Source organism: Hirundo rustica, chromosome 9, assembly GCF_015227805.2.
Source record: "Hirundo rustica isolate bHirRus1 chromosome 9, bHirRus1.pri.v3, whole genome shotgun sequence".
In the NCBI taxonomy this organism is placed as follows: Eukaryota; Metazoa; Chordata; class Aves; order Passeriformes; family Hirundinidae; genus Hirundo; species Hirundo rustica.
Window position 1 is genome coordinate 6,245,381 of NC_053458.1, and position 23,803 is coordinate 6,269,183.

The window sequence follows — 23,803 nt, forward strand, 5'->3', positions numbered from 1 at the left end:
GCGCGCTGTTTGTTTGTGTTCCGGGCATGGCGGGGCCTGCGGCCGCTCGGGCCCGGCGGGACGGGACGGGGACCCCCCGCACCACCCGGCCCGCCCCGCCCCGGCTGAGGGCTATGTGCGAGGTTTGTGCGAGACCTTCCCAAGGGTTCCCCCGCGGGCGGGTCCCCAGGCAGGGAAGGGGGTTCCCTGTGCTGGTCGCTGGCGTGACCTGAGGGGCACCGTCGGTATAGGCGCAAGGCAGTGAACACCAGAGTGGAGCAAAATCAGCAACAGGCCCTTGGCTTTTGCGTTTTTATGCGATGAGCAGGTACTCTTATAAACCATATATTTCTCTCCTTTTTTTTTTTTTTTTTTCCCCTTCATAAAAATACAGTCATACTTGGATACAAGGATAGGTAAGTCGTGATAAACGCAAATTTGAGGACAGTGAATGCCCCTGTGTCACTGTTAGTGTACCAGCACTGACCTACGCAGAGGGTAATATACGATGGCCCTATTAGTGTTCTTTGGTTCCTCAAAATGCATCCTTGGCCTTCAGATTCCCACCATGGAAACTCCTTTAAAATCCAATTTTTAAAGTGAATTATTTTTTAAAGTGAAGCAGATGTGGTGCAGATGAGAGCAGCTGCCAAGTCCAGTCTGTAAAGCCGTACGGCGTGGCTGCTGCTTATCACCAAGTTCTCTGCTGATACCACTCCAGCCTGCTTTGCACTTTCCCATCCTGGGTCAGAGTATCTACAGACCTGTTGTTCACAGTTACGTATTTGGCTCCACAACCTTTGCTGGTGGACCTCAGTCTGGGATCAGACTTTTTGCTGATTATCCTTATGAGTTCATTCTTGGAGATTTCATTTTATTACTGTTTAGGGTGGTTTGTTTTGGTGCTTATCAATGGGTAAGTTAAACAACACTGGTGTAAAGCCTGTGATTGCTGCCATTTATGGTGTTCTAACAGGGTTTCAGGCTTTTCAAGGAAACTGAAACTGAAAATGGGGCAGGATTGTGAATGTTGTTCAAGCTAGAGAGGCTTTGCAGTGGTGTGTTGTAAATAATGACTATCGTACGTGGCTTGCTCATTTGGGTGTTTATCCTATGAGTCTGTCGGCTTGGTTTTATAGAATTAGGCAAGCAGTTGTTGGAGGGGATCCAGCGAACCACTGCCTCACCCAGTCGTGATTTCAAGGTTAAGGCAATGTCAGAGCTGTCTGTTGGGAGAACCTGGTGATGAAACTCCAGCGTTGTCACTGGTATTTTCAGTGGCACCATTGGGAATGAGATTATGGGCAACTAGAAAGACTTATTTATTCAGCTGTTATCTCATGTTTTGTTTTTCCTGTGAGGCTCGGGCCTGTGTCATTGATGTAGCTCAGTGAAAACCGCAGGTCACTCTGTGCTTGGTGTGAGGCTGTGATCACAGTTGTGATCCTCTACAGTGAGGAGGTCCTGTGAAGACCTGTGGTGCCTCCCTGCTGGCTGATGTGCCAAAATGTCCTTTCTTTGGAAACCAGAGTGCAAACTGGTGTCATCCTGTTATGCAGTCAGGACGTAGGTGGGATCTCCTCTGCATCTCATGGTATAGATGTTGCATTTATTTACCTTGAGGCAGATCTCCAGAAGGAATAGCTGCTAAGCCCAGTTAAAACCTTGCCCTTAGTAAGTACAGGATGCTCCAAATCTGGGCATGCTTTAAAAAATGCGGATTTGTCAAATGCCGGAAGAGCTCTGCTTTTCGTGGTGGACTCACAGAGACCAAAGAGGAAGCAGAGGTTCATGTTTGGCCTTGCAACAAGGCCAGACAGCACCTGTGAGAGCTCTGAAAGGGGAAGAGCTACTACCAGTCATGCCTGGATTCTTTGAAGTAGGGGTGGTTGAAGGCACTGCTTTTCCCGGCCGCTCACTCCTGTTATGTCAGATAGGTCATTAATAATCACTTTGCACCACCTCAAAAGTTGCACAAAGGTTCAGCAGATGGAAAATGGAAAAAATTTTGTGTTCACAAATGTCTTTTAGCATCCCCGTGTGTGCTGAGATGTAGCTGTGAGCCTGCTCCTTTGGCTACCACGCTTTTTGTAGGTTGAGGACAAGGAAGCAGAGGGATGGGCCCTCAGAGGATGTGACTTATGAGTATGGTTTCTTTGTTTTAGCAGAACCATATGGCACTTTAAATGATTACTTCAGTTTTCTCTGGTTTTTACTTCCTTTATTTAGTTTGGGGAACAAGTAATAGAATGGATTTTCTAGAGCCTTAAGGAAGATTCATGTAGTGGTTTAGGGCTGCACAGATACTACAGCTGGAAAGGATAATGCAAATACAAAAATTTGTGTCAGACTGATATCAGTACAGAACTGGCAAAACAAGTCAATGAAACTTTTCCCCACCTGTAGACATTGAAACAGTAGGCTGTAATCTGTTATCAGGATGGCAGTGGGGTTGTTCTGAAGTTTGCCAGTGTACAGAATTCTTGTTCTGGTACACCTTGATACAGCGTCATACACAGGCCTGCCCTCACCACCCTCTGGCAGCTAGGGTCCTCTGAGTGAAATCTGCCTTTCAAAACAGGATGGAAATTCAAGAAAAAGAGCTTTAAACGATGCAGACAAAGTTTATGTTTTATTTTACAAGCTTTTGATATGAGGGATATATTCTTAAGGCTCATACAAGGTAGCCAGAGATTATTAATTATGTTATTGAAAATTCCGTTTCCTTTTGAGTTAAAAATCTAAAATCCGCTGAGGACATAAAAAGTCCTTGTTGTTAAGAGTTCCTCTGCAAAACTGATGTCAATAATTGCCTAATTTTTAGATGAAAGACCCTTTGATAACGCCATTTTATGTGGTCCACGCTCATGTTATTGTTGGACAACATTTTGGATATGTTTAATATGTCATGCTTAACAAAGGTTTTTGAAAGACCTTTTTCTGTCCTCAGCATGGAAAAGTTTTTTCACTTCCTTTTCTTCCATCAAGCTTATTTTCTCAGCACTTATCCTCTCTCATTATGCCTTATCTTTCTTCTGGATAAGATTGTTTTCCCAATTCATACACAGAAGCCCAGTTGACTTCTGAGTGCAATCTTTCCATGCCATGGTACCCAGAGGTTCAGAGATAACTCTGTTTGTCTGGGTAATGTTGGTGAATAGAACACAATGCAATTTTAAAACCTTTTTCTGGAAGGGGAAAGAAAAAAAAAATACTTTGTATACCTCTGGAGAATGGAAGTAAATTACATTCTTCTATTATGTATGTGAATCTGATTATGGGAATGGTGGAATTAATTTATCTGGTTATAAAGAACATGGCATCTTCTAAAATGCACATGATTATTTTTAGTTTTGTTGATTTTAGCTGAACCGTAGACATTTCTCAGTGTACATTACAACTGCATATTGCTTTCTGAGACAGAGTGAATGCACCACTAGAAAGCAATTATGGAACTAATATATTTCCCTGAAATGTACTCTGTGATGCAGGATTTTACTCATGTTTCTAAAAATTACTTAAACTTCTGCCTAAATTATCCCGGTATCACAAATATGCCACTTAAATCAATTTATCCCAAAGATACCATCTTGGTAAGGAGAAGTATTCCATTACTGGCAAGAATAGCTTGCCTGCCACGATAACGGTTTTCCCCGGGTCCAAAATGTTTTTTCAGCAAGGAGTGTAATGCCTGCTTATTCTGTGCAGTGGGGCACCTGAACTGTGAGCCACAAATACAGAAAGAACATGTATTTTGGCACTAAAACACCTGAGCAACAAATCAGACAGTCATCATACAAAAGTAACCTCTTCAAACAAACGCTCTGTCACCCAGCTTCCTGGTGAATTTTGTGTAGGAGTCAATTTTCCTTTTTCCACATGTTGCCACAGTGTCAGCTTCAAGAATGATCAGAGACCTATAAAACATGATCTAAGGGGAAAGATTGAAAGAATTGGGATTGTTTAGTCGGAAGAAAAGGAAGGTGTTGGGAAAAATGGTAATGATCTTTCAAAATGTGAACTGTTTCTCTGCAGAGGGGGCATAAGTTCTTTATGTTCAGTGGGTCTGGGGCAAGAGGTGATGGACTAAGAGATTTAAAGTAGACATTGGGAAATTATTTCAATGTAGTTTGGCACTGAAAATGATTATCTGGGAATCTCATTTGCTGAAGGCTTTGAAAGGCAGATTAGGTCACATGTGTCAGGAATGGTTTTAGTTGCAGTAGATTATGTGGAGATAACCCCAAAAGGTTCCTGGCTGGTTTATGGTGTTTTGTTTCTCTCAGGTGATTTACAGCAGATGCTTTACTGCTGTGTTATTTTGATTCTCACTCTTCCTTATATCCTCAGAAAATGCCAGTAAGAAAAGATGTCAGTAGGCAAAAATTGGGTAAGTAAAATGGGTGGGGACATTCCCAATAGCAGAATACTAAGAAATCACAATTCCTGCAGGAGAGCTGGTGTGTTTGAGCAGAGTATGACATGCTGACATGTCCTCCTGACAGGCTTTGGGACACAAGTATTGGGCTGGCTTTCAACAAGCGGTGCTTAGTCAATACACAGAAATCCGTGTTGAAAATTTTAATTTTAAGTTTTCATTGAAGCCTCACTTTTTGCTGAGTTCAAGTATTTCCTGAATGTGCAAGGAGTGAACTCTATCCACAGTTCACCCCTAGCCAGTTTGTTAGACTTTTTGTTCTTCCAGTTCTCGACAACAGTAAGGTGGTATCCAAAATGCTTGTCATTATTTGAAACAGAGTTGAGGAATGAAGTGATTGTTCTGGTTAAATATGCTTTCTGCTGCAAAATTTAAAACACCTCTTGTTCGCCTTCTCCATAATCTTCCTGTTTTTCTGATTTTCACCATTCCTCCTGTAGCCTAAAATCTCTCTTTTCTTCCTGTAGGTAACTGTAGGTCTGCTGCAATAACAGAGTGATAAGATGACACTTGAATAGATTCATGAGACCCTTGGGAGTGTGACCTGTCAGACAACTCTGCCCAAGTCCAAGATCACCTATGTTTTTGTCATTCTTTGACAGAAAACTGTTGAAACTCTTTCTGGATATTGCATGATGGCTACAGGTACTGTGTTCTAATCCCTTGCTGCTTCAAATAATTTCCTAAGATTGCTATAAGACAAACTCTTGATTATGTGTTCTGTTTGTATTGTTAAAGCAATTTTAGATATCTGAAAACTGTTCCAATGCTTTGTTTCAGTTTTTCCTAATGGATCATAATTTGTAAATCTCTGAGATGTTTCACTGTCCTGCAGCCTCCTTCTTTGGTCCACTTTTCCAGTAAGCATGGCACCCCAAGCTGCACAGAGTGATCCAGTTAAAACCTCAGCATTTAATAAAGAGAATATTATTTAGTGTGTGCAAAAGTGCCATTGATCAAATTTAGCATCCTTCCTTTTTCCTTACACATCGTTGCCTGCGGTTTGTAGCTCCTGTCACTCCCTATCCTTCTCCATGTAATTCCTGCCTTAGAAAATAAGAAAATTAGATTTTCTTATTTTATGCCTCTCCAGATGATTATTTTGAAGAGTACTATTTTGCACTTCCTGTTGAAACTCTGGTCTGTGACAGCTTAGCTGGCTGAATCGCAGCAGACAAGTTACTGGAGACTGAGCAGAAGGAATGTGAGAAGGAACCCTTGAAGATTTCGTACTAAAAGTATGAGGTGGTTGTGAATGACTGCCCTTGGGAAATTCACTTTATCCTCTGGCCAGAAATGTTTCTTCTTAACATTTAGTTTTACTTTTTGATTAGTCTGTGTTTGTTCAGTCTCCTCTTGGAGGGACAGGCTGGAAATTTGTACCAGTATTTGTTTTTGCATGCTCAAACACTATTGTGTTTCCTGAAAAAAAAACCTCTAGAAAACAATATGCAGAAAACAGAAGTTATCATAAATCAAGGCTGAATGAAAAGGAATACAGGAAGATATTGTACAATTCCTTAGTCTGATTTTGCTTGTGTGGAGATTCCTACGAGGCATGAAAATCTTGCTTGTTCACTTACATGACAAAAGAGGAGAGAGGCCTTTTATTTTACAGAACATACTGTTTAAACAAACACCACTGTGAAACAAGACAGCTAAAGGTACTGTAAGTCTATTCTGCTTTGGGTTTTTTTAAATGTTTTGGAATTCTTGTGTCTAAGAATAAATTGCTTTTCATTTATTGTAAAGTGCATGCCTTCAGTTGGTTTTTGTAACAGCAGACTGTTCCCTCTTTCAGGGAAGTTTACAAAAGTTGCACACTCTGTGGAGCTACTTTAACTTTTATTTGGAGGTGTTATCATCTTAGCAGTGGACTTGCACACTGCTTCAGAAATCCTGCAGGCTGCATATTGACTTAGAAAATGTCACAAAAAACCACAGGCACTCCGTTTGGTGTTTTGGTCTGTGTGCTGCTCCGCAAACACTCATTTAGACATAGGGGACTGCACAGAATCTCTGCAAGACACGGGGTGATTGCAATGGTGCATTTTGCCTCTGCCTCACAAGCTGTTCACCAGCACAGTGCAAGGGTTAAGGACAAGATAAAATCACTTGTTGCTGTTTTGATTTCCTGAGGAGTTGTTGTTTTTACATGAGAAATGAGGAATGCAGTGAGGACCGTCCCTCTGCCAAAATTTCAAAGTATGTTCCTGTCAGTGTGTTGCCATTCATGGGTTTTACATCAGAATCTTAAATTTGGTTGTGAAGATCCCTGTTGTAGAAGCCCCATCTTGTGGACAACCAATCAATGACTACTTCAGGACAACTGAAATTAGAAATACTTAGAAAATCTGAAGATATTTTGTTAGTTTTTGCAACGACCTGGAGAGTCTTCATATTTCCAGACAATATAGAAACTTCATTCATGTGTAGAAATCAGCATGTGCTTTTCAAAGACTATTTCCATAGGAAGAAATAGTGAATTGCAGAGAGGTATTAACACTAGGGTGGAGACAGGGATGGTGCCCTCAGAACCCTGTTTTAAGTCCCAATCATCTAAAACACAAGCCTGAATCCTGCCTTGAATTCCCAAAATAGTGTTCTGCAGCACTTGGATAGTACAAATGAGTCTTTAAGTGGCAAAATTATATATTATAAGGGCAGAAGTACATCCTTTGAAGAAATTGTTAAGAGAGAAAGAATAGCAAAGTATGCATGAAAACTGAATCTGGAAACTTTGGAAATAAGCTTAAGGAGATTGTTTGTTTCAGCACAAAGTAGTGGAAGAGGTCAAACAACTCCACACTCAATGAGTCAACACAGTAGGAAGAGTGTTAGGAAGGTAAAAGGAGTGTGAGAACGAGCCTGTGATAAAAGCTGTTTTCAGGTTTCAGTATGACATTGGTAGGATATGTTGGATATATTCTATATAAATAGAATAATATGTATATATATTTAGAATGTCTTTTTGTTGCTCTGAAGAAATTCGGTTACTCTGTGATAGTTTTCTGTTTCTTCCATATGAAGAAAGTAGGAACCTTCATGATTGTTTTCCATGTAGTAATTGAGGCTGCAGTGGAGGAGCCAGAAAATGTGGCGACATCTAGGGAAAGGTTGGCGGAAGTGCCTCCAAATGAAACACCTCCCGCTGAAACTGTCGCCGCTTCTTTTCCTGTGAAGGTGATGTATCCAGGGAAAGTTTTGTTGGAGTGGCTTGTTTGGAAGGGATGCCAAGAGCAAAGAAGATTCTGGCATGTGAACAGGGTGTCATTGCAGCCCCTTTGATGGGAGGAGGACAAGGTTCCTGTTCCTACACGTGGATATCTGACTGAGCAAGGGGATTAACAGAGGCAAAAGTTCAGGATCTGGACATTGCAAAGCCAGGAAATAATTTCTTAGTCCTTACCGATAGTAGTCTGGAGGAAGTCTTCACTTTTAAGACATACCAGCTGCAATACGTTTTACTATTTAACATTACCGTGAAAAGTGAGTGTACATCTGTCACTTTACAGTTTAAGTTTAAAATAACTGTTTCTTTCGAATGGAATTGAAATAATTAGATTTGCATCATTCTGGAATTTCATAAACAGCTCATTCGTAACATATAGATCTGAAAAAGATAAGCTAACAGATACAACTATAAATGCACATTATCAGTAAATTACTAAAAAATTCACAGAAATACCTGACTCCTTTTGCTTCTCATATTCTTTTAGAGTAGAATTCTACGTTTTTGATGAAAGGCATCTTTGATGAATTGTCTGAGCCAGTTCAAAACCTTCAAGGAAAAAAAGTATATTCCAAATTTTTACCTCAGTCTTTTCCTTAAGGAAGAGAAACTAAACTACTAAACTACTAAAACTTGAGCAGTGTACAGGACTACAATTTTTACCTAAGAGCACATTCTGGTGGAATCAGCATGTGCAATCAAAATCAAAATCTTTCTTAGTGTGAAGTGAAGCCATTAAAGGATCTTTGCAGCTCCTTTATGTGGAAGTTGTTTCTTCCTCAGGAGACAGGGAACAGCAGATGAAGTGGGAACAGCTACTTAGAATTCCCTGTACTTAAATAATGAAGCATGAACAAGCAAGAGGAGTACAGACAGATATTGGTATGGTGTGAAATCTAGAGGAGCTGTAGCCTAGGAAAAGAAAATGAAGATGTAATGCTTGTCACGAAAGGGTGTTGGAAAGCAAGGATTTATTCCAGCAGTGTCAAGGGAGGGAATAAGGGCTACTCAATCCCTGCTCCAGCTGAGTTCATGGCAGTACAGAGGAAGGACAGGTCTTGGTATAAAGGACAGACTTATTCTGAGCAGAAGGCTCTAGAAAAAGTAATTATTGATAAAAGCAAAGTCTCTGAAGGAGTAGAGGAAAAGGGCATTGTTCAGGGGTACTTCTTGGATTGGACTGTTGTATAAATGACAGGTATTTGTTTATGCCCATATGAGAAGAAAAGGAGCTGATTACATCAAGAAGAGCAATTTGTTGTACCTTCCCTGCTTAGGTAAATAAAATTTTCAGTTGCAGAGGGTTCATTGCTAAAAGTTGCTGAGTAGTATTTATCTCTCATACTAATAGATTTTTTCAAGAAAATACAGCAGAATTGGAAACTCAAGGTTTAAGTGTAAACCCACAGTAATCCACTGTCAGAAGAATTGTGTAGGTGTATAAAATTGATTTCAAAGGGAATGAAGAGGTGTGACTTGTGAATTGCTACTTTTTAAAGATAAAGAATTAGTTCACGTGTAGGTCATGTTAAAAAAAGAAAGTAACTTTTCATCTTATCTCTTTATTATGCACATTTTTATAGATGTTTTCTTCAATTTCCTGTAGCCTTTCTGCTATTTTAAATATGCTCAAAGTTTTATTGAGATAAAAATGTTAAAAGATGTAATAATACTGGCCTATCAAGTGATTTAGCATTAAAAAGACAGATTTTCAGTGGCCATTTGAAAACAAGGCTGATGTGTTATGTCAATACAAAACTAAATCTGTGCAGTTGAACCTTGAGCGCTTGTGTTTGTAATATATAAAAGTGTTCTTTTAAAGCAGTCACGTGTCCCTTCCTCTTCCAGCCCAGTCCCTTTGTCCAGAGCTGTGGTGGTGCCACATTGCACCAGTCACCACCGAAGGATCCACTTCCCCAGGGATGGATCCTGGTCCCTGTGCCGTATCAGCCAGGTGAGGAGGAGGACAACCCAAACCTGTCCTGAGCCTCATCCAAAAAGTTTCAGGCGAGACACTTCTTCTGGTATTGTCATGAACGTTTTCAAATGTTATCAGCCAATAATTGCTATCACAACTCTTAATTCTGTGTTTCTGTTTCGAATTTTCCTCAGTTCAATCAGAACCAAAAGTTAATGCCCGTTGGCTAATTTCCAGTGCATGCCTCCACAGAACAACTGCTGCCTTTAACTGGTGGAGAGATCAAGGCTTGAACTGACAAAAGACATCTGTATTTTGGAAAACAAATTAATGTTTATGTTTTAATTTATAAGTTCCTGGCTCTTTTATGGTTCCTGTTTTTCAAGTAACGTCTCTTTGGATCCTTGGCCGATGGAGAGTCAAAATGGAAAAGGCCCATGAGAGAATTATCACAATAGAACATCTGGTCTGCATTGGAAAAAGCTGAGAAAGATATTCAACATCTCTGAGACCGAGGCAGCCATGAGGCAGTTTGAAAATCAGTCCATGAAAAATTGTGCAGGTTGTGGCCACCTGGGTCAACCTAGTGTTGTTTTTGGGAAGAGCTACTCGGCTCATGAGCATCTGAGTTTTAATCTCCCTTAAGCATACATATGTGAGAGCTGGGAGTGGTATCAAAGGTGTTTCCTTTCCATAATGTTAATCTAAGTCCCAGCATTGTCCTAATTATATTGTGGGTCTTTGCCAGTCTCTCAGATTTCTTTTGAGCATGTAGGCTGGAGTCAAAAGGCTTTCCCAGGGTTTTTGGCATAGCTTTACAGGAAAGTGGATGGAGAGGACTTTGTATATTTTTGGAAGAATATTTTGCATCCTGCTTTAAACTATTCCAGAAGGTAAAAGGACATTAGCTGGACTGTGTATTGGCTGATGTACTGCTGTGTCACCAATGGCAAGTTTTATTCCTGTTTTCTGCAGTCACAGACTGTAGGAAATGAAAGAAATCATGGACCAAACCAGGGCAGTAAAGGTACCCCTGGATTCAGAGGGAACAACCTCCTTCCACCACATGGGACTTTGGTCCTTTAAGTCATTATAGCTCATGCAGAGCAGAAACAATTTGACATGTATAACAAGAAACATTGCAAAATGTTTGCCAAACAAAGACTTATACTGCAGATGGAAGAACTGATGAAAATTGTTTATAGATGGGGAACTAAATGTAGATTTTTCAAGAACAAGGTTGCTGTCTTCCTTGCCAAGACAAACAAATCTGATAGACCATCTCATTGCTTTAGGCTGCCTGAGGACCCACTGGAAAGTCTATGGACCTTTTTCCACAAAAAATTTGCGTATTGTCAATGCATTAAGCGTATTGTCCACAGTTACACTGTGGCAGCTGCAGAGGAAGTGGAAGGTTCTCAGGAATACATTAGGGAGAACTGGATTTTTGGCTTCTGAAACAGTGTGGACTGCTTTTGGAAGCTGTGGAAGTTTATAAGCTAGATGTTACTGCTACAAAAGGTTATCTGCAAGTTAAACATAATAGTAATCATCTGCTATCTTTAGATCTTAACATTAACAACACAATGAAATTGAGAATTCCTATCTTCTAGAATTGCGGTTTCCAAGATGCCTGCATTCCTGTGAACATACCCTCGTCTGCATTTAGAGATTTTCAGTGTTACCTTTAGAAATCTGTGCGCAGATGTTTTTACAAAGCCCTGTGTAATCGTCCCAAACAACTGCTTTTAATGGGCCAGTTATTTAGGAAATCATGTAATGAGAACATAAATACAATCCCTGATACTGACATAAAACATGTATTAGCAAAATAATATCGTTTGAATTTCCCTGATACAGAGCAGACCCTGGAAATACATAACTCCTCACATCCTTAAAATTCTGTTATATCCATAAACATCTATATTGGCAGAGAGGCCCGGCGGCATCCTGGGCTGCATTGGGAAGAGCATTGCTAGGAAGTCAAAGGAGGTGATCGTTCCCCTTTGCCCAGCGCTGCTGAGACTCCAGTGGGAGTGCTGTGCCCAGTTCTGGGCTCCCCACAGCAGGAAGGGCACGGACACGCTGGAGTGAGGCAGGAAAGGGCTGGCAGGATGGATAAGAGCAGCATCTGTCCTGTGGCTGCCCAGCGAGCTTTCGAAGTTGACGTCGTTGAAGAAACTCCAAACTCAGCTGAGCAAGGTCCCGAGCACCCTGCCCTGGGTGATGCAGCTCTGAGCTGCGTTTGGGCTGAGTGATCTCCGGAGATGCTTCCAGACTGCGAATATTTGAGGCAGTTTGCTTGGGTCTTGTCAGCGTTTTAGCCGCAGCTCGGCCGTGGAGGAATCCTAAGGAGAGCAAAGGCTGTGACCCTAGAAATTCGTCCAGATGGCTGAGGCCCAGAAAAGGCATAATGGGAGCTGCTAAGTATTCTGAATGTCTCATCAGAGTGATATTTCACTTGAAAATACAAAATAGAAATTACTTGGGTCTTAATGACACTGAATACCCATAGTGTTCTCTCGCTTCAGCTGGACCGCAGATGGTAACAACTTCTCTCTGTCTGAACACACTTATTTTAGTTTAATCCTGCTGTAAAATCTTAACATATATTTTACTCTAGAAATTACTACCTGGTGCTTTACGGTGCAGAATTTATTTGCTGGTTTGTTCCACACTTTCCTTACTAGTACTGATATTAACAAATTGCAATCTATTTTGACATATCATTTCAGTAATAAGCATGTGCTATGTCTCAAAGCATTGAGCATATCATAATTTGAGCAAGGTAAAATCAAAATCTCTAATTACATTGCATATTTTATGGCACCTAGTTTGTAACTATTCTTACAGTACCTTCAGAATAAGAAGGAAGATGAAATTCAAAGAGGACTTTCATAGTTTAAAAATATTTATGTTGAAAGGCAAAGATTTTTTTTTTAAATCACCTGAGTAGTGGTTGGAAGATTCACCTTTTTGAAAATGCCAAGGAGCTAACTTGCAGTATTGAGAATTCCTAGATCCTCCTTCTTTTGAAAATTCCTTGTCTTTCATATTGCCTCTAAGGAAAAAGGGGCCGCTCACTGGGAAACAAGAAACTGAGCAACACTGCACAAATAATTAAGAAAAAATAGATTATAAAACATTTTATTTCATTTTGGTTTTGCACTCCAGCAAGTGAAACAATAAGTAAATAACCTGTTTTATTATCAATATATGGAGTAAGGTTAGGTATGACAGACCAAGGCATAAATGTATAAATAACACCTGTAACTATTATTAGGGGACATCAGATTTTGCTAGGGATGAGCCAGTTGTGAAACCACAAAATTAAGACTTCAGACAGAAATAACACATGAATGTCAAATGTACTTAGTCATTGGTTGCTGTCTCTGCACCACTTTCCCCTGACTTAATGCTTTTACAGCACATCTCTGATTCAGTCTCCTCTATCCTGTGTGGGATGGAGTTTTTGGTGGGGAGGGTATTACTTTAAATTGACACCTCTAGCAGCAGTTCCTACTTGTACTGATTTCCTTTTATAAATGTGTTACCTATTATATCTATCCAAGCCTGGCTGAGCTCCAGGTCACCCATTTCTCAGTAATACAGGAAATTAAATCTAATGTCTAATAAGCATAGAGGCTTATGCAACCTTCCTTCCCTGTAAAAAGTATTAAATAACATAATAATATTACCTTGTCTTTTGATAGCTGGAGAGTTGTGCACTTAGTTTTTATGCAGACCAAACCGACTCTGCTTTTGGGCTTGAGGAGTCTGGGTTGATCCATCCTTTTTTGCAGACTTACTGAATTTCACCTCAAAAATTCTGTTCTTATTAAAGGACCCCCCTGAAATGTTCATGTGTAGGGTTCGGTCCCTTTCTCCACTTATCCCCATGGTAGGAACCCCCTTTGTTCCCGCAGAGGGCTGTGTCCCCCATGATCTCATCCTGGGGGTGCTGCTGCTTTCTCATTCATTGTCTCCTGCAAGTACCAGTTCACAAAGTGGATTTATACTGAATAATTTTAAACTGTTACAGCCCTCTGAAACCATTTCTCTCTTGCTGCTGTAATACATAAAGTGACATAAAGTCACTGATGCTGTGGAAATTGGTTTTGGAGTTGACAGGCTAATTCAGCAAGAAATCAGTTCTAGCAGAAACGCAGAGAAAATTATTTTAATCTAGTGCAACGTGTAATCGTGCTACTTTGGTGGCTTTTAGGAAGGAGATAATTAAAATATTCAAGGGATTTCCAAGTCTGTGGAAAAAATTACCATTTTGGAGATTTAAGGTTATTTTTGCCTCACAGTTTCTTAGCTTCTTTTCTGAAAGCAAATAAGCTGAATGTGATGGACAAAATATGACATTTTCATGTGCTCAAAAAAATAAGAAATAAGATATTTTTTAAAACTGAATTCTGTATAAGAATAAACTTGGTTCAGTCTTTTCTGTGTCACTCACCCCATGTTTACAGTAACTGCTCCTGCAATTTTGTGGATGAAAACTTCCATGCAGAGACATCCAGGGCCATTAATGAGGCTGCATTATGCAACTAATTGCAATGGGGAACAAAATTACTTTAATGGTGCCTAAAGAGAAGGAGAATCTCTGCACTCAGAATAAGTAAGGGGTAGCCAATGCCTTATTTTTTCTAAAACAGATATTTAAGTTAAATTGAAAACAATAGTTGATCTCTGAGAATAATCACTAAGGGTTTAAAAGCCCAATTTTTTTTTTTTTTTTTTTCAAAACACTGCACTTATACTAAGGAATTTCCAAGCACAAAAAAATAAAATAACTATCATGCTTAATAACTGTCATTGCCAAAGGGGAAAAAAAATTGCCAGCATAAACTCTTTCATCTTTTTGAGATGAAAAACAGAGACAATAAGAATGCATTTCTCAGAAACATTTTTAAATGTAGAAGTAGTGCTGTCATTATCATACTCTAAAAGATATTTTAATTTTATAAATGAAAAAAGGTGACATTTTACTCTCTTTTCTTTCATAAAGCAGGTACGATGCTGCTGTTTGCAGAGGAAGAACACCAGCTGCAGCAAGAGTAGTGTCTGTTCTAGAGTGAGGAACGAGCTCCACTGCAGATGAGTTGGCTTCCCTGGCTGCAGTGCTCAGTATTTCATTTTAGCAAGTCTGAGATTGGGCCGAGTCTTCGTCTCCTCCTGCGCTTTATGCTGGTGCAAGTACCAGGTTGTATGTTACTGAAGAGAGAGAAGGAGGAAATGCAATTCGGGGTTTTTATTTTGTGCTCACAAAGTTCGCTCAGACAGACACACCCGGAGTGAAAGTGTGCTGCACTCACCTGGGAGATCTTGTGTTGTGAATTCTGGCTCTCCTGTGCTTTCCTGCTTTGCCCGTGCAGGTGGTAAGAGAGTTCAGAACAGGGGCACCCTGTTACCTCAGCTGCAAAAGGTTCTGAGAATCAAATGGCCAGGAGAGTGGAATTTAAATTTATGTTGCTTTGTCTTGTGTTTCAGCGAGCATTTGAAAGATTCACCAGTTTATCTTTGTCAGAGATGGTTTTTCTTTGGGCTTAGCTTGGACACCAATCTCCCTGTTGAGTTTACATTTAAGGAGTAGGACCCAAGTTTTCCTCCATGTGTTCAGTATTATGATTTTGACTTTTCAAGTTTTGTTGCTTGGAATAGGTGCAATAGTCATCTCTGCATGTACAGCAACAACACAACTGGGGTTTGGATGCTGCTACTTAGTCAATTGAGAAGGAACAGAAGTAGTTTTGAAGGCTGCCTCTCCTGGCTGACAGGCTGAAGAGTTGGTAAAAGCTGCAAAGACAACTGAGCATCTTAATGATGGTATTTATTATGCATTTTATTTCGTAGGTGAATTTTGAGGAATAGTTTTTAAAGTGTAGTTATTCTCTTCTCCTTTAGCAGACCATCTGTGACCATAGCTGCTTTTTTCCAAAATGCCTGGTTTACTTGCTGTTGTTGCCACCAGTTCTCACTCCTCGTAGTAATGTCCACAAGGTGGTGCCACAGCTAAGAAGTTTGCAACAAATAAGCCAAAAGTAATTTGATAATTCTGTCTGCTTTTTGTAACTGACTAAAACAGCTGCATCATGAAAGAGTTAATAATTATTTCATAAGCCAAATATCACAGGTTTGCGAGCTCTTTTTTAAAACCACTTGTGTGAGCAGAGGTGAGTCTGTCTGCTGAGTGAGGGCAACATCCACATGCCTGTGACTATCCCAAATCCTGCCCAAAAAGGACAAGGCAGCTCAGGGTTTAGCAGCCAGGCTGATGAGGAGCTGTGTATTTCCACTGGCATGTGTCTTCGATTTTTGTCTGGGTCACTTCAGCAGGGATCAGCCTGAAATCCTGACAAGCAGAATAGTTCATCCACAACTTCAGCCAAGACAGCTTCCACTTACCCTGGAGTGGCTATGGCACATCAAACCCTAATTTCCTGAGTTTTTTTCTAGAGCCAGGGATAGCCAGGCTCCCTGTCCTGTGCTAATCTACAGTTCACTGTTAACTCCTAAGGGGTGTGAAGTGCTTACAGAGGGACCTGCCCAGATGCTCAAGTTTACGAGCACCTTTCTAGAAAAGATCAGACTAGAGAAAGGACAAGGCAGTAGCAGGGATGTAAACTGTCAAGTGTACTGTCCAGTACAGAAAAGACAAGGAAACTTCCAGGAAAAAGTTGTTTGCATGGATCTGGATGACTGCACTGACTTGTGTGTCCCAGAAGAGCTGAAGTGCAGCAGGATTTGGCCATTCCTCTCAGAAGGTGTGTGTGTGTTCCTCAGCTACCCTTGGCCACGTGGTGCTTCTTGCACCCCTGCCCTGCTCCCCTCTGTGACCTCTGCAATCCAGGTATGCATGCTAGCACAAGAAATACCTCCTGTCAGCTTCTGCAGTGGGCAAATTAAGTTTGAATCATTTATTCATCACACACTTTTGTACCAAAAGCAGCAAAAAAAAGGGGATGCTTTAAAATACCATTCTGACAAGCAGTGCATTGACTTGCCTCGAGCTAGAATCTCTCTTTGGTAGGCCTGCGTCAGAAAGAGAAAAATAACAGGGTTTGCATAATATGTTTCCTCTGAATTGCTACATTATTATTTTCAAACGTACTGAAATTCTGGCTTGTAAGAGACAAGATGGAAATTAGGTATACCCAGGAAAGATGGTTTGTCCCCCAGTTATAAAGCAGAATGAGAGTTAGCAGCTTATTGAGTCCAATTCTAAAAGTTGTCAAATAACTCAATGGCCACCTATTTCTTTTAAGGATCATATCTATAAATTATATTTTAAAGTGGTTTGCAGTATTTTGAAACTTTGTGTTGGTTTCAACACCTGTTTGGAAAAGTCATTATCTAATCTGAGAACTAACTAAAAATATGAAGTCATGAACAGGTCATGTAGATTTAATTTCTGAGTCAGTCTGTTGAGTTAGCTTGAACCAACTGAATCATGACAATGACATTGTCAGAGTATTCCTGAGTGATTGTTCTGAGTGTATGACTGCAGTATGTCTTGGAATTAAATTGACACGTTTCTGGTTTAGTTTGGATTTTGCTTTTTCTTTCACTTTGCAAAACTGCTTTCAAAAATGTTTATTTTTTCAGATATTTTGCACATAGAAAAAACAATGCTCTCTTCTAAAGGGAGGAAATGAGTATCTAAGATCATCCATCTAAGTCTCCACAGTGTGAAAACCTCAGATATGCATTATTTTAGTGATTTAGCAACCGAATTGAAATCCTGAACGCTCTCCCTTGCAATATTTGCAACAATTTTGTGCTTTTATTGGAAATCCCGTAAGTATTTTTAAAAGCTCAAAACTGTTTTTCCCCTAAGCCTGATTTTTCTCCTTTCCCATTTAGGCAATCGTGACCAAAACCTGCTTTAGCTTTTGCCCAGATCTTCCTGGGAGGAGGTAACTTGCAGTGTTGTGAGTTGGGAGTCAGAAATCCTCCTGCAGATGCAGGGCGCTCACCGGAAACAATTGAGAATGGCAGTGGTATCCTGCAGGATGTGTGTGACATGCTCAGCGGGGGCTTGATTTACACAGGGCCACATTATAGATTATACATTCTGGTAATTGTGGTATTGTTATTGCTGGGCTGGATCTAAGCACAGGAAGTACATATAAGCACGTTTGAAGTGATAACATCCACTCCTGTTTAAAAAGCAGTATTTTATTCCCGTACATAATGCAGCGTTTGCAAGGGAGAATAGGTAATTTGCTAACTAGTACTTAGCATGACTTGTAGGGGAAAAGCTGATTCATTATGGGAAGGCCACAAACAGCATTTACAAATAAATCCACTTAAACTTTTATTCTTAATCACTTTATTTATTTTTTTTTTTTCAGTGTGGACTGTAATCCAAGGTCAGGAAGGAGACAATGCATTGCCATCTGAAACACAAGAAAGATCAAAATAAGTTTTCAGTGTGCCACCAAAACCACAGTGCTAGGTTTCTGTTAAGGAGAATGAGTAATACCATTCTAGCTCTGAAGGTTGCTGTGAGTGGGTAATAATTCCATCTAACCGATAGGGCAGATTATGTATTCTGCAAGAAACAAAATAATCCCAGGTAAAATCTTGCCCTATTTCTCAGCTCAATAAGAAAGCCCACCCACCGTACCCACTTAGAAGTTGCTGTATGCATACTTGTCTAAGTTTAGGACTGAGGAGCAGGTCTGTTCTCCATCCTACATCCCCAAACCAGCCTTGCTCAGGCACACATTGCCTCCAGCCTTGGTGTGGAAGGAGGAATGTGTTCCTGCTGCTGCTCCCAGGATGTGGGATGTGGGTTGACCCTCAGCTCTGCAGCTGCAGACAGTTTGTGTCAAGTTCCCTCTCGGAGCCTCTCTCCCTGTGGAGGGTTCAGACCTTTCTGTGCACCCAGGGAAATGACTGATCAAGCCAGGGCTCACCCAAGTTCCCTCCTGGAGAGGGATGCAATAACCATTTCAAATTTTGTGTCCACAGACAACACAAATTGACAGAACACAGGTAACATATTTTGCATGTTGTACCTATTTCTTACTTTGTCTTGCCAGGAAAAATAGATTAAAATTGGTATTAAGTTTCCTTCTTGTTCCTCCAATAATAGAAAATTACCAGGGAAGAGAAAATACAACAGAGAATTTGTTGTCTAGAAAGTCCTTCCAGCTTTTTTTTTTTTTTTTTTTAATATTATGAAACATTCTTGCCTGCCTTAATAGATGAGAAAAGTAACAGTAGAACTGTGAAACAAATTAATACATCAAAAAATACCGATCCCTGGACTATAGCTAAATCTATATTGGTATTTGTAATAGTGTTGCAGATCAATAATACAATGCTATACTGATGCTATACTGCATACATTGATTTGTTGAAATGATGGTTATGGGTGAGGTTCTAAACAGACACTGCAACGTATAATAAAGGACTGACTTACTAACAGACTTAATAATAAAACAGATCTAATAAAAACATCTAATAAGATGTGACAAGCACATACATAAAGTAACCCAAAGACTAATGATTTGTTTCACAGTTTTATGAAAAACTTTTTATTGTTTTCTGTGTATATTATATAATATTAAGAATACATTTTCCTTTGTAAATTTGAAATGCTACTGGTCTGAAATTTTTGTGCAGACAGTCAAACTAACATTGAACAGAAGCATAGTTTTTCCAACTGTCACACTTATAAAATTTTGAAATTAAAATCCTGCTGATGCCTCCTAATATTAGTATGCCTTTGCATTGGGGTAGCCTCGTTATGGTCTTTTTTGGAAGTAAGATTTGATTTACAAAGTAATGCTAAGATATGTTTCATTTTAATTAAGATCTTCACTATTTTCCTGAATAGGAATCTCTATCCCTAGTTTTAACTTGTAATACCCTGTTTAACAAAGGAGTAGCTTCAATCATACTGAGAGTACTTATGCAAGTTTTCACAGTTGATTGCTGGGATGAGAGCTGTAAAAACAAAGATCAGATGAAGATCCTTTCTTGGAACACACTAGGATATGAGCCTCTATTTTTATGTGTAGTTCATAAGTCTACTTATTAAACAGACATTAAGAATTTTAATCAAATATATTTCTATTTTTGTGTGTTACTGGAGTCAAACAGCACACCTACATGGCTGCAGCATGTGTGAATTTTCCTGCAGTCTGTGCAGGTTTTTGCTTTCATTAGGCAGTAAGACATGTTGCCTGCAAAAATATCACACAACTTGAAAAGGAGATTCTAATTTCATATGGAAAATGTATTTCATCCCTCTTATGTGACATCAAAATCACTGTGCCTTTAATCGTGACTATGGAAATGAAAATACCAGGCCACAGGATTTGCAATTAACTTGAGACATCCAGAGGAAATTCTGTAAGTTGCTTTAGTCTCTTTATTTTGCCTTGTCTGAAATCTGCCTGATTTTTATAAGAGCAATTGTTAGTGGAAATGTCTGTGTTTCCATTGAAGTGCTCTAAGAAGCTTTCTGGTCTCACTTGAGCACTATAACAGAACACCCAAAACAACTGAGATGTCTTTGGGTCTTAGATATTTGGTTTAAATATTCTATTAAATACTTGAAAAGGTAAGAGTTCCTTAAGCATCAGATGACAGAGTTTAAAGCTCAGACTGAGCCATGTCTCCTGCATTTACTTCTCCAATAAATCTGTCAGGACACTGGGCTGCCAGAAGTACTCCTCCACATTTTGGGTAAGTAGTCACTTGGGCTTGGGATCTAATGGACAAACTATGCCTGAAGCCATTTGCAGTTATTTTAGGTGACATACTAAAGTGGTCAGCATAAGCTTAAAAGACTTTATCCAGCACTTTGACAGCATGCCAGAAGAAATTCCTTGGGATTCAGAGTCTAAGATTTCATTTCAATTAATTGTCAGGATGATGGATATTATTTATTCCACTCTAAGGCTCATTTTAATCTAAAACATGATCAGATGGGGTCAATGCAGGCAAAATGATATTTCTTCCTGCATAGAAGCCCATCTAGATATAATCCAGTTTTGCTCTCCTGTCTCTAGATTTGGTCTGCAAGCATAACTGGAATGGAGACTGAAGCTGGCCTGATTCCCTTGCACTTGAACCTCATGTAATTAGGCAAGTCTGTTTTCCCACCAAATAAAAATTATTATAAGCAACAATATTATGAATTGAAGCTGCTCTAAAGTGTTAAATTCTGTCCAGTTTGGAAGAGGAGCTTTATCAGGGAGATCCTCAGCGAGGCATTGGAGCCCAGTGGGCAGAGTGCTGGACAGGGATTGAGAAATCTGGGTACTCTTCCAAACTCTCCTGACTTTTAAACAACCTTGAGCTGTCACTTCTCTGTGCTGCAGTTTCACTGTCTGCATGAGCAGGATTATAATGCTCCACAAAGGTCTGAGAGTTGCTGAAGGAAGGATCTGTATGAACACAACATTTCTTGCACTAGCCTGAGATAGGTGCAGTGGTTAGAAGTGGCCAGGATTTGGTCAATTCCTCATCTATTCCAGAAGATCTGGGAAATTTTCATTGTTAGACTCCTTGCCTTCAGTTGTCTGTCAAAACACATTTTCATGTTAAAGGTCTTTCTTATCTTTCAGACCATTACAAAATATCTCCAGAAAAAATTAATTCTATTTAGTTATGCATCAAAACTCATAGTTCATACTCCTATTACTGGGAACTGCAAAGCACCTCTCAGGATCATACAAATAATTACTTGGCATGGATAATGTATCTTTGACCTAGAAGAGAAAAGACTTCTGCAATATTATGCTTAGTATATGTGAGGAAAAAATTATCTGTTGGTTTATGTTGTAAGATATTTCAATTTGACTTTCAGTTTGAAAAATTCCCCTTGAAAGTACAATTTTTTCTTTTTTTCAAATTATATCTTGATTTTACACATTTTGTGTTAATAGACAACAAGCTCTGTACACAAAAAAGAACAGTCTACTTTCAAAACTGCTGAATGGTTTGACCTCAAGGGAATAGAAACTGTTGACTCATTGTTTTTACTGCATATAATATTAGTCCTTTGTCACATCCAGGGAATGACATCATCTTCCTCATTGTTAGCAGCAGGTTTGAATAACAGAAAAAGTGCAGCATTAGTTGTCTGCTGTGTTTGTCCTTAATAAATGAATGGATATCTGGTACCAAGAATCAGAGTAGGGGTTTTGAGTAACATTTAGAAGAAGTTTGTGCCCAGACCCTGCAAAGAGCTTTGCTCCTGGCCACCATCTGCGGGGCAGTTGAGCTGGCAGGAGCACGGAGCCTGCAGAGAGAACATCACTGATGGTTCTGGCTGCTCCAGAGTGATAAGAGGAGGCAGGAAAGAAGAGACTAAGCACAGAATGAAACAGATCTGTTCTTCAAGGTCAGCTTAGTAAAAGGAATCCCTGCACTTCTGTGAATCATACTTCTCTGGAATCTAAATTTATGAAAAGTAATTATCCGAAAAGAAGTCATCTCTAGGACACGCAAACAGAAAAGGAAGCTGGTTATCTTCAAAATGCACCATCATAAGTATTTCACCCATTCCAAATTTTTATTCATGTCTATTAGTCTTCTGCTCTCTATAACTGAAGTATCTATGTCCTAGTCTCAAAGAGTAATGCCTTATCAGAAGTATTTGGTTATATCTACTTCATGGAAGAGGGTTATGTCATTATAGAGAGTGATCAGGCTGGGAAGTCTTCTTTGACATGATAGACCACCTTCTTCTATGGCAAAGAAAATTTTAAGTGTTGCTTCCTGAACAATAAATATTTCCAGTGAAACAGAGTTTACTCAGGGAGAGATTCCTTGAGTGTCTGACAGAGTGCCAAATCCTAATCTGCATTACCCACTGCCTCTAAGTTTTCCCAGGAAAATGTGATTATTTAACTATAAAATTATACCTTTGTGGTTCCAAAAATATTTATGCTGAAGATAAGTTCCTGTGTTGAGAGAATGAGCCAAACTGTACTTTGAAAAGCTGAAATCTGTACAGCTGTGAGAGAAGCACCCAGACAGAAAGCTGAGAAAGCTGGAGGCCATGGGTTAAGGAATCCAGGGTGGCTTAATCACAGAGGTCCACATCCCAAGAGTGGACTCAGGCAAGGGCTAGACGCATGGAAATACTTCTAGAATACCAGAGCTGAAAATGAAAACACAAGCCATGCTGTAGAAGATAGCTTGGACCTTGTTGGCTTCGAAGCAGAAGAGATCTCATGCATTGATGTCTTCACTCATGCAGGTAGAGAGACCTGCCTTGCATGTGAGTAGCTCACGTTGGAGCAGGTCCATCTATCCCAATTCCTATCCCAAACTTGTATCCCAATTTTCAGGTTCATCTGTTGTGAGAAGTAAGAAACACTACACTTTTTTTCTTTATGTTTCATATGGTTTTGCTATTTTCTGTTCCGGTCCAGAGCTCGTCTTCAATCAACATTTCCAAAAGGTCTCAAGTAGCATGAATTTTGGTGAGGCCAAATCACTTGATTTTCCCTCACCCAGTTTAGAAGAGGCTTTACTTGGACAAAAGCAATAATGCCAGCCATTTCCCTTCATCCTTTAAAATTACTGGCCACCTCTAAAGAACTTGGCCTCTCTTTTGTGTCACTTTTTGACAACTCATTTGAGTTAAACAGGTTGCTGTGGCCAAATTAAATGCTTGGGAAATGGACCATACAATTAATTTGCAATAGTGAGTTGTCTCAGCATCATTTCTCTTCCTCTCAAGGGGAATGCTGGCTCAAGCAAAAGAAAAGATTAACGTAATAAAAATATTCTAAAGACATCCTGTTAATTGTCCCAAGCTCAGATGGAATTGTCTATTCTTCTGTTGTGCACAGCCAGCAAACAGTGTAAAATCCAGAATTCCTTCCCACCGTGAAAGCAGAGCTTCAGTGCTACAGGATAATCCTTGCCTTTCTGGAAGGCAGATGAAAATGTGGTGTGGCAGAGCTTTGCTTTGGGTTTCAGAGGTGAGCTCAAATTTGCCCTATTTATGAATATAATAATAGGACTTTGTAATTTAGACACATCAGCAACTTTGAGAGAATAAAGTTTGTGAGAAAAAAAAGGAAAATTACAAGAAAAGTAACACAAATTTGGGGGGAAAAAAAGATTTTTTTCCCCTCTGAATATGCAAATGAGGCCTCCCATGTTTGTTTGGGGACAGAAAACACTTGAGGTTTTAAATTCAGCCAAACCAGAAACTTTCATTTACAAACACATTTGCAGTGTTGGCCTTGAA

General features: G+C 39.7%; 2 long non-coding RNA genes across 3 annotated transcripts in view; one reads left to right on the forward strand and one right to left on the reverse strand.

Annotated features, from left to right (window-relative positions):
* LOC120756638 (uncharacterized) lies at positions 1 to 19,139 on the forward strand. Of its 2 annotated transcripts, none has more exons than XR_009208134.1 (5): positions 1 to 122; positions 4,885 to 5,062; positions 9,498 to 9,603; positions 14,585 to 17,373; positions 17,931 to 19,139. It is a non-coding gene; the product is annotated as an uncharacterized LOC120756638 (long non-coding RNA). The 2 variants fall into 2 exon arrangements; XR_005702188.1 differs by having other exon boundaries at positions 52 to 307.
* LOC120756639 (uncharacterized) overlaps positions 17,787 to 23,803 on the reverse strand; it is a 15,733-nt gene continuing 9,716 nt past the window's right edge. Inside the window, exon 3 of the long non-coding RNA XR_005702189.2 lies at positions 17,787 to 17,975. This is a non-coding gene — a long non-coding RNA (uncharacterized LOC120756639). The remainder of the gene's footprint in view (positions 17,976 to 23,803) is intronic.